General features: G+C 25.8%; 1 long non-coding RNA gene across 4 annotated transcripts; it reads right to left on the reverse strand.

Annotated features, from left to right (window-relative positions):
- Positions 1-1,312: 1,312 nt before the first annotated feature.
- LOC136083681 (uncharacterized) lies at positions 1,313-8,320 on the reverse strand. 4 transcript variants are annotated; one of them, XR_010639983.1, is made up of 6 exons: positions 6,533-8,320; positions 3,038-3,471; positions 2,456-2,550; positions 2,166-2,331; positions 1,873-2,045; positions 1,328-1,794 (listed from the first exon to the last, which is right to left on the reverse strand). It is a non-coding gene; the product is annotated as an uncharacterized LOC136083681 (long non-coding RNA). The 4 variants fall into 4 exon arrangements; XR_010639985.1 differs by lacking the exon at positions 6,533-8,320 and having other exon boundaries at positions 1,333-1,794; positions 3,038-3,148; positions 3,237-3,564; XR_010639984.1 differs by lacking the exon at positions 6,533-8,320 and having other exon boundaries at positions 1,313-1,794; positions 3,237-3,561.
- Between the last annotated feature and the right edge of the window lie 2,537 nt (positions 8,321-10,857).

Raw genomic sequence — 10,857 nt, forward strand, 5'->3', positions numbered from 1 at the left:
TTTCCGTTTCATTTTGAGCTGTTTTTCGAATCTGCTTTAGTTGTTACTCATATGCTTCCTTAGAAGTAAGCACAAAAATTTGCCTGAATTCTTTGCTTTTTTGCACTCTGTAAAATTTGCATCTGAATATGGCAAAATATCATATTCTCCATCTCCTGGATAAGATGAATTTTTAAAAGGGAAATTTGGGGCAAAAGATCTAGTATTTACAAAATCAGAAGCTAAAGAGTTAAAGCAGTAAAATTAACTTCATGCTGATCAATAGGCTGTTCCATTTCAGAGTCAGACATCCTAAAGCTGTCTTGAAACTTACTAGTAAATGTTTTATTACCTGCAGCTTTTAGTTTTATAGTTTTTATACTTAGTTCCATTAAACCATTACTGCTATGTTCTGGAATTTCTACTACAGTTATTAGTTCAGCTAAATAGTCATGATTATCTGCTATCTTGGGTTGGTAATTACATGTTGTTCCAAACCGATAGCTGGTAAAAGTATATTTGTGCTGTCTGTTCTCATATGTAAATATATAGTACCTTTTGCAGCAACAATTTTATGCGCCTTAAAGTCTCGCTGCAGCCCTGTCTCATCCATGTTCCACATTACTTCAGGCTGACAGTCTTTAATGACTACTTGCATTCATGCATTGATGACGAACTGATGCTGTTGAATCTGTTTGTCGAAGAGTTACTTTTTTGTACTGTCGATTGTTTAGTAGTCTCCACCATTTATTAGATGGTTTGCCATTCTTAAAAAAATATCCATATTTTCAGGCAAGTTTGCCAGCATATACCATGAATTGTTCTTTTCCAAAACCATTTAAAAACGTTATGGATGAACTAATAAAACTGTTTATAGCTTCAACCCAGACGGCACATCTGGTTTTAATCTCGGATTTAAAACCCGTATAAACACGTGTTTGTTACGATCCAGGCGTAAACCAAAAACACGGGGATTTCACGGGAAGTTTAACTGGAGTTTTACACGTGTTTTCTAAGGTTTCAAACACGAGTATTTTTATGTTTTAAATACGTGTTTTTGAGGTTTTAAACTTGTGTTTTATGTGGTTTTAAATTCGTGTTTTCTATAGTTTAAAACGGACTTATGGCATTTAATAAAGTTTCCAAACGGAAAATTTATTTAATGCATTAAGTTAGTTCAGGCATAAGTTTTCCAAACTTATGCCTGAACTAACAGCTGCTCAGCACGGTTTAATGATAAACCAAAAATACGTAGGTTTTGTTAGACACGTTTATAGCTTTAAACATGTAAACCTTTTTTTATATATACTACATTATATTTACGACAATTTTGTTGTTTTATTTTTGTTTTTTAAGGTAAATTATTTTACAATAATACTACAAAGAAAAAATAAACAAAGAAATAAAAAACCAAATCATTAAAAATAAGCTAATAAAAGACGTTTGGCACATGGTTACAATACATAATATTTAATTTTGATTGATCGCCTCTTCCGTCATTATAAAATCTAAAATCGTATAACAATACGCTTTCGCATTTTTACAAACAATTCCAGTAGCATCAAATGTTCTTTTTAATTTTTCTTAAAAGTCGGGTCTCGAACTTTACTAATTCTTCAATTGAGGTAACCTGTTCAAATTTAATTTCATTCAAATCTTTATCTAAAAACTATTGCAGTAGCCCAAATTTCTTTTTATGTAATGGTGTGACAATCATTTTACGCTAAAACATGGCATCATTCATGGGAGAAGTTTCGTTTGTCTGATTTTTTGGTCGATCTGTATTGGTAATGGTTTTTGATGATTCGCCTTAATCTATTTAAAAAAAAAAAACAAGTTTTATAATAAATAACAAAATAAATGATTATCTTAGTCTATTGTTTTGTATTTTACCTAAATAAATGCACTATAAAAAATACTGTTTGAAAAAACCAGAGTAATGATTCGATGGAAGAGTAAAATTGATTTTTTCCTTATTAACCACGCTTGTTTGTGTCTGTACATTTAAACTGAATCGACCCTTCATTCTTCTTTTCAAATTGTTTTTTAGAGCCACCAACTTCAACCTAAATAAAAGACGCCCTTTAAGAATTTATGAAACCCATTAAGAAACATAAATCATCAAATATACTATTGTACTTTTTAAATATTATAAACTTTTAAATTAAATGCAAATAAGTTATTACTTTGGAAAGACCCAGAAGCCCGAGTATTCACAAGTATTTTCATTAGCATTTGTACCAGGATGTAAATCCTCTCTTAATTGATTTTTGCTTATAAATATAGAAATCTTTAAAGGTTGATTCGAAACCATCTCATTTAGGTTTTGTTGCTTGTTAAAGTGCAAATATCCTGTTTTAAGATAAATTAGACTAATATACACTCAAATATAGGTAATAAATATAAATATAAGTTATACATAATATTAAAAAAAACCAAATGCACACATGCCCCCTGTTCATTAATAGTCACCTACCTTAATCAACATTAATATTATTATCTTCATTAAGTTTCTGAAGTCTTCTTTAAATATATTGTCTTCATCTAGATTATGTGATAACGGTAAAACTCCTAAAAGATAAAATTTGCAAAAACAAAATTTACAAGAAATATTAGTGTCATTTTAAATTTTTTGAAGTTAAAGATAAATAACTAGAGTTTTAATACAAGTATTTTCATTAACAGTTGTACCACCATTAATATTTTTTCTCATTATCTTTTTCGTTGAACATGTGAAAAACTTAGTAGTTGACTTTTAGTAGAATTAGTAAGATTATTTTAGTAGATTATAAGTTAGTAGAAGACTTATAGTAGAATCTTTTCAATTTATGTTTTGTTGCTTATTAAAACCCACATATTCTGGTTTAAAAATGTTATATATATATATATATATATATATATCTATATATATATATATATATATATATATATATATATATATATATATATATATATATATATATATATATATATATACATACACACAAACAAAACAAAAAAGTTCAATATGTGCTAATGCATATCACTAGCCATAGTCTGCTTGATAATAGACCCTTACCTTTATCAGCAAAAAAAATATCATTTCTGCAATCAGATAGACTATGCAAGAAATTTTCTTGCTGGCTTCGGCTCATGCCATATTTTTTATACAGCTGATTCTTTTTTGTATCTTCTCAAACAATTAAAAATTAATTTAACATTTACATAATAATTTTCAAATATAAACAATTGATTTACAGATAAGTAAAGTTACTTACGGACAGTATTTTGCAACAAAGTATTACTAGATTTTGCTGTCAATATTGGTAGAGAAAGTTTATTCGATGAAGCATAGGTAGTATATTGGTGCAGCCTCGTAGCTCGAAGACAAATTTAAACATTCAGGAAACAAATTTCCAGCTAAAACTGATCGATATTTTTTCATATATTCTTTCTACTATGCTGAACTTGTTCTTTTCATTTTTGTTAAATAATTATCATTAATAGGATATCCTATAGCATTTAGTACACACACATTTATATAGGAACAACACTAGTATTTTTCAAATATATATAAATAATAACAATACTAATAGTAATAACAATAATACTATTAACACAAAAAATGTATTATATATATATATATATATATATATATATATATATATATATATATAGAAGAAATACACACACATATACAGATACAAATACACACAAATATACATACGCCGAAATACACATACATATGTGTGTATATGAGTACATATTACGTATACATAACATATACATTTATTTATAAGTGTATGTATGTATGTATGTATATATGTATATATATATATATATATATATATATATATATATATATATATATATATATATATATTTATACATACATACATAATATATAGACTTATACATACACACATATATACATATGAATACATAAATAAACACATACATATTTTATATATGTATTATACATACATATATAAAATATACATTGTATAAATTATATAGATACACAAGTGTGTATGTATATAGATACACGTGTGTATATATATGTGTATATATATATAAATATATATACACATGTATATACACACGTGTATATTTATATATGTGTGTGTTTGTGTGTGTATATATATATATATATATATATATATATATATATATATATATATATATATATATATATATGTGTGTGTATATACATGCTAATACTTAACAAAAACTGAATTTATTTAACATATAAATATTCTCGACAAATGTTTTCCTGAAAGTTCTTGTTACACATTCTAAACCTTCCGAATAATAAAAATGCAATAAATTTGAAAAATCGCGTGCTTTTAGTAATGGTTTTACACTCGTTGCGAAAACTTTTGATAATTTAATACTCCATTTTTGTAACTGAAAAACCATCACTAAAAACTTAATATCCAAACTGGTTTTTTGGTAAAATATAGTAGTTAATTTCACGAAATCAAAACCCTATTCTTGACACGTGTTATTCTTAGTGTTTTCGGGAGTTTTAAACACGCAACAGAAACCACGCGTAACTTTTAAACGAGTTGTGCCGTCTGGGAAGTAACACTTCCTCTTTATTTTTCACATATTTATCTACAGTTGGAAGACACTGTTTCTTATGATGAAATTTTTTTTTTATCAGCCATTCTAAACTTTTATATTATAAATTATAAAAACTTGTAATATAAAGTTTAATATAAAATTAAAGATTATTTTTTAGTATAATTTCATTTATAAGCAATAACCTACATGAAATAAAATATCTTTCAATTATTTAGACTTTTGCTTATTTTTAAGTCATCAACCTCATATTTCAAAAATATTATATAAATATTTAACTAAATAATTCATATATTTAAGATTGATAATTTTTAGGACGTAAATACAACATAAAGTACTTATATTAAAAGACTAAAATCTAATAATATAAGTATCTTACAAGTACGAGTTACTTTTAGACACTCGTGAACCTAATTTCGGCCTTTGCCGGATTAAGGTTTAAACCTGACCGAATTTTGGTCTTTCTACTAGGCGCATTTAATTTAGAAATACATTCTATAGAAATGACTCAGCATAATTATAAAGCTAAAATTCTCTTTTAAAGAAATATATTTATAGTTTAAAATAATTACCATTTCTTTATGTAATAAATATTTAATGTTTATAAGCTTCAAACTGGATGCTTACATAATACTTTAAATCTTAAGTAGTACTTTCTTGAAATAAATATTTGTTACGATGTTACTGCTATTATAAACACCCGCCAACTAAAATGATGTTTTTTTTTATTGGCTGAGTTAAACGAGTCTCAAAAAAGTTGCATTTACAAACATAAAGCAGAAACCAAGACAGAAATATTAAACTTAAAATGTGACTGGATTTTGGTCACGAATTTAGCCCCTTTACCCTCACGCATTAACGCATTAGTCACGTTAAATAAGTAGATCGTTAATAAATTGACAAATGGAACAAACAAAGCATTTGTTAATCCAGACGAACAAATAAAAAAAAGACATACGTTAACCGAACTAAAAGCATTTACTTTGTCATGCGATTTGTTTTTGTTGTATATTCTAGTCGTAATTTATATCTTTATAGTATAGTATGACAAGAAACATATTTTTGACAAAAAGTTTTTTTTTTAGGTCATTCACCTGTAATAATGATATCAAATAAAATAGTCATCTCACAAGGAAGTTTATTGTATTCCTAAATATTTTAACTGTGCATTGTAGCAGAATGTTTCACGCTAAATTATTTAGCTTTAACATTTAAATCTGAATATTGTAAAATTTGTAATTGTTATTTGATTCTACGCAGATAAATAGTAAGGAAAGTATTCTGATGTTTTCGCAGAAAAAAGAAAAGAAGAGAATTTATTACTTTACGCCTAGTTTTTTTTGTGTGTGTTAATTTACCTCCTTAAGGCCGAAAAAACCATTACAGTAGAGGAGGCTGCTTTAGTTAATGTTACAATTGCTCTTAACTCTTTAACTCTGAAACACATGCCATGATGAACAAGATCGCTACGCGAAGAAACAAGTTTAGCGCGTTACTACTAGGGACGTGGTGGTGATCGAACTCGGAACTTCTATATTATGAGGCGAGCGCTCTACCACTACACCACTACTTTACTAACGATGAATAACAACCTAGACGGGTGTTATTCGATGACTTTAGTGGTTTTAATGTATGTATAGCACAAAAAAAATAAAATATGACTACCTTGACTTAGTTAACTATTGCTTACTATGTGAATGTTTTAAATAAAAACGACATTAAAGAAACAACATATTTCCTGCTACACTAAATTTAACTTTATTATTATTTGATAAGATCAAAATATTCTTACACAATATAAACAGCAAAATAAAATAACATAGTTTATAAGTTCTTATGAAAAAAATTTAACTTAATTGAAACTTGGGCATTTTCGAAAGAAATTCGAATTTTCCACATGGAATTATAAGCCTTTATAGAATGGAATATAATATAATATAAATAGTATCATAAATTCGCAATAAATAAAAAAAGTAATTAAAAAAAATACCTTCTTTTGTGCCGAAAGAGAACTTAATAAATCCATTGATCAATAGATGTCAAATAAATTCATTTACAAAATAAACTCTACATGTGTACCAGAAAGATTTGAATTTTTAAATTATATAAATGATAAAAATGTTAAAACAGCCATGCTATAAACATGCCAGAATAGTCTTTACTTTCAAAATATTCTATAAAAAATAAATCAAATATCTCATTACAATTAAAAGTTAATAGCCATATTTTTAAAAACTACTTTTGGTGTAGTTGTAATAGTAGCTATAGTAAACTGAAACTGCAACAAATGTATCTAGATAAAAAGCTGACTTCAATAACCGTACCTATTAACAATATATTATACCAATAACCCTAGCTGAATAACTGATGACAGTAAGAAAAAAACAACTACAAAGTGACTTAATATTCAAATAAGTCATAAAAACAAAAACAGGATACATTCCTGTTTTTGTTTTCATGACTCATTCCAGGATAATAGGATACATTCACAACAATGATAGTACTCGAGGCATACCGTTTATGACAGTATAACACAGTAACAAAAGAGAACATCTCTAATTTACGACTCTCAATACATTTTAGCTAATGTTATCTCATGTCATTATCTTCTTATATAACTAAACTTGGGTTAATACTGTTACATAAAGCTGTTACATTTCCTTTTAAGAAAAGATCACAATTATTTTCATGTGCAACTCTATGCACGAAAAATGGGGCACCATCTTTACTTAAACTATTAAAAAGTGAATCATAAAACTGAACACACTTCCAATGTGAAACAACATCAGGACACATTACTGAGAAACACCAAATATGATTTTCTAGCATTAATCATTTGCATAAAACTAAAATTTTCTGAAAACCAACTGAATTAAAACAACTAAAAATCAAAAAACCCAGATATTTTAAACTTGGAAACCCAAATATTTTAGAAAACTGATATAAAAGCAAAATTTGTACTGTACCAATGAAGGTGTCATCAAGCCAGCCAGATGAATCTTTTAAAATATCTAAGGCCTTGTTTTTAGACTTTATTAACAAACTTTAAAGAAAACTTTAGAAAAATCTGGACTTCGACAGCCCTCTTTAACAATGATACTACGATTAACAAATAGCTTTTTTCAAAGCTTTACCATTACCAGTTAAAACTCTGAACCTTTTTCTCGTTGATTGGTTTGAGGAAAATAAGCAGACATTATTAAATAATCTAAATGATAATCTTAGAGTTTTTTGAAGAGTACCAAAAATCTATAAATTAAAGTAGTTACATAATTTGTTAACTTTTCAATATTTATACTTCAATGGTCAGTAATTGTAATAACACTTTTTTTGTCTAAGTTTTTCTAAGGCAAGAGGTCCAATAAGGTCTAGGAGAAGTTTGTTTATGTATGACCAGATTTATTCAAGGCTTTAGACTTATCTAAAAATAACGAACTGATATAATCACATCTCTGTACTAATTACTTTCTATAAGTATAAGTATTGACTTATACTAATACAATTCCATCATGCAGAAGGGTTTAAAAATTAGTGGCCCAAGGTGCAATAAGCTTTTTCTGAACTGAGCAATTTGTTCTGTGCAAATTGACAAATAATCCATGCATAAAATGGATGTCCCAAAACAACTGTGAGTTTTTAAATGCTGAGACATTGTACAAGTTAACTTCTGAAACATACAATAATATAAAATATACAATAATAATAAACTCTTAATCATAAATTGTATAAAAGGTTAACTTAAATAGTGAGTTATATAACTATATATATAATTATAACTGTAATATCTATATATATACATATATATATAAATATATATATATATATATATATATATATATATATATATATATATATATATATATATATATATATATATATATATATATATATATATATATATATATATATATATATATATATATATATATATATATATATATATATATATATATATATATATATATATATATATATATATATATATATATATATATATATATATATATATATATATATATATATATATATATATATATATATATATATATATATATATATATATATATATATATATATATATATATATATATATATATATATATATATATATATATATATATATATATATATATATATATATATATATATATATATATATATATATATATATATATATATATATATATATATATATATATATATATATATATATATATATATATATATATATATATATATATATATATATATATATATATATATATATATATATATATATATATATATATATATATATATATATATATATATATATATATATATATATATATATATATATATATATATATATATATATATATCGCCGTGGATAGCCTACCGAAAGTCGGTAGCCAAAAAAAAAAAAACTTTGCCTACCGAAAGTCCGTTTTATTGGCTTAAAATGTCACGTGTCAAAATAGAATTTATCAACCAATAAAAGCGCTTTCGGTAAAATAAAAAAAATTAACAACTCACCTCGACTGTCGGTAGCCAAAAAAAAAATTTTTGCCTACCAAAAGTCCCTTTTATTGGCTAAGAATGTCACGTGTCAAAATAGAATTTATTAACCAATAAAAAGCGCTTTTGTTAGAATAAAAATACCGTTTAAAACGCGTAAAATATGTAAAATATTTTAAGATATTTCTTAAAAAAATTTTAAAAAATTAATATATCTAAAATATAATGACGAATTAAAGTCCAATGTGGCATTAAAATGTTTTTAATTTTTTTTTTAAATATAAAACAGTAAACTTTTACTTTTAAAATTACAATCTGTTTGGTTCAAAGTAAATATATATATACATATATATATATATATATATATATATATATATATATAGTTCTATAGTTTGTTGGCTTTAGGAAGAGCGGAAGGAAAAAAGTGATTCTTACGCCAACACATACGTCACTTTTAATTACTTTTGACTTTCGTCCAACATTTCCGTGTTGGACGAAAGTAAAAACCATTAATTTAATTACAAATTAATCGTTTTTTAAAAAAACCACAAAAACGCAAATTTAATTGACCAGAATGTTTTTAAAAACATTCTGAATGTTTTTATAACATTTTGAATGTTTTAACAATATAAACAATGTTTTTATTTTTATTTTTTTTAATAAAATGTTTTTATTTTTATTTTTTTTAATAAAATGTTTTTATTTTTATTTTTTTTACTGTAAATCATGCGCGGAGTGTTGCTACATCGACTATCTTATAGCCTGACTCGCAAGGGAGTGCTGCTACATCGACTGACAAATAGCCTGACTCGCAAGGGAGTGCTGCTACATCGACTGACAAATAGCCTGACTCGCAAGGGAGTGCTGCTACATCGACTGACAAATAGCCTGACCCGCAAGGGAGTGCTGCTACATCGACTGAGGGTTTGGTTGGGGCAGGCAGTCTATCATTATTAAAAAAAAAAAATTCCGGTCTTGCATTTTAATTTTTACTTTTTGTCAACAAAATATCGAAAAAACTTTCGGACAACATCTAAGGGTTCTATATATATATATATATATATATATATATATATATATATATATATATATATATATATATATATATATATATATATATATATATATATATTTATAGTAAAATAACACTTTACTAACTTGAGCTTCTACTGTCAGTTTCTCCTTTAGCAGGATCATCAGGAACCTGGCAGTAGAAGCTCAAGCTATATATATATATATATATATATATATATATATATATATATATATATCTATAGTTTGTTGGCTTTATGAAGAGCGGAAGGAAAAAAGTGATTCTTACGCCAACACATACGTCACTTTTAATTACTTTTGACTTTCGTCCAACATTTCCGTGTTGGACGAAAGTAAAAACCATTAATTTAATTACAAATTAATCGTTTTTTAAAAAAACCACAAAAACGCAAATTTAATTGACCAGAATGTTTTTAAAAACATTCTGAATGTTTTTATAACATTTTGAATGTTTTTAACAATATAAACAAAGTTTTTATTTTTATTTTTTTTAATAAAATGTTTTTATTTTTATTTTTTTTAATAAAATGTTTTTATTTTTATTTTTTTTCTGTAAATCATGCGCGGAGTGTTGCTACATCGACTATCTTATAGCCTGACTCGCAAGGGAGTGCTGCTACATCGACTGACAAATAGCCTGACTCGCAAGGGAGTGCTGCTACATCGACTGACAAATAGCCTGACTCGCAAGGGAGTGCTGCTACATCGACTGACAAATAGCCTGACCCGCAAGGGAGTGCTGCTACATCGACTGAGGGTTTGGTT

This window comes from Hydra vulgaris, chromosome 08 (genome assembly GCF_038396675.1).
Source record: "Hydra vulgaris chromosome 08, alternate assembly HydraT2T_AEP".
Classification (NCBI taxonomy): domain Eukaryota; kingdom Metazoa; phylum Cnidaria; class Hydrozoa; order Anthoathecata; family Hydridae; genus Hydra; species Hydra vulgaris.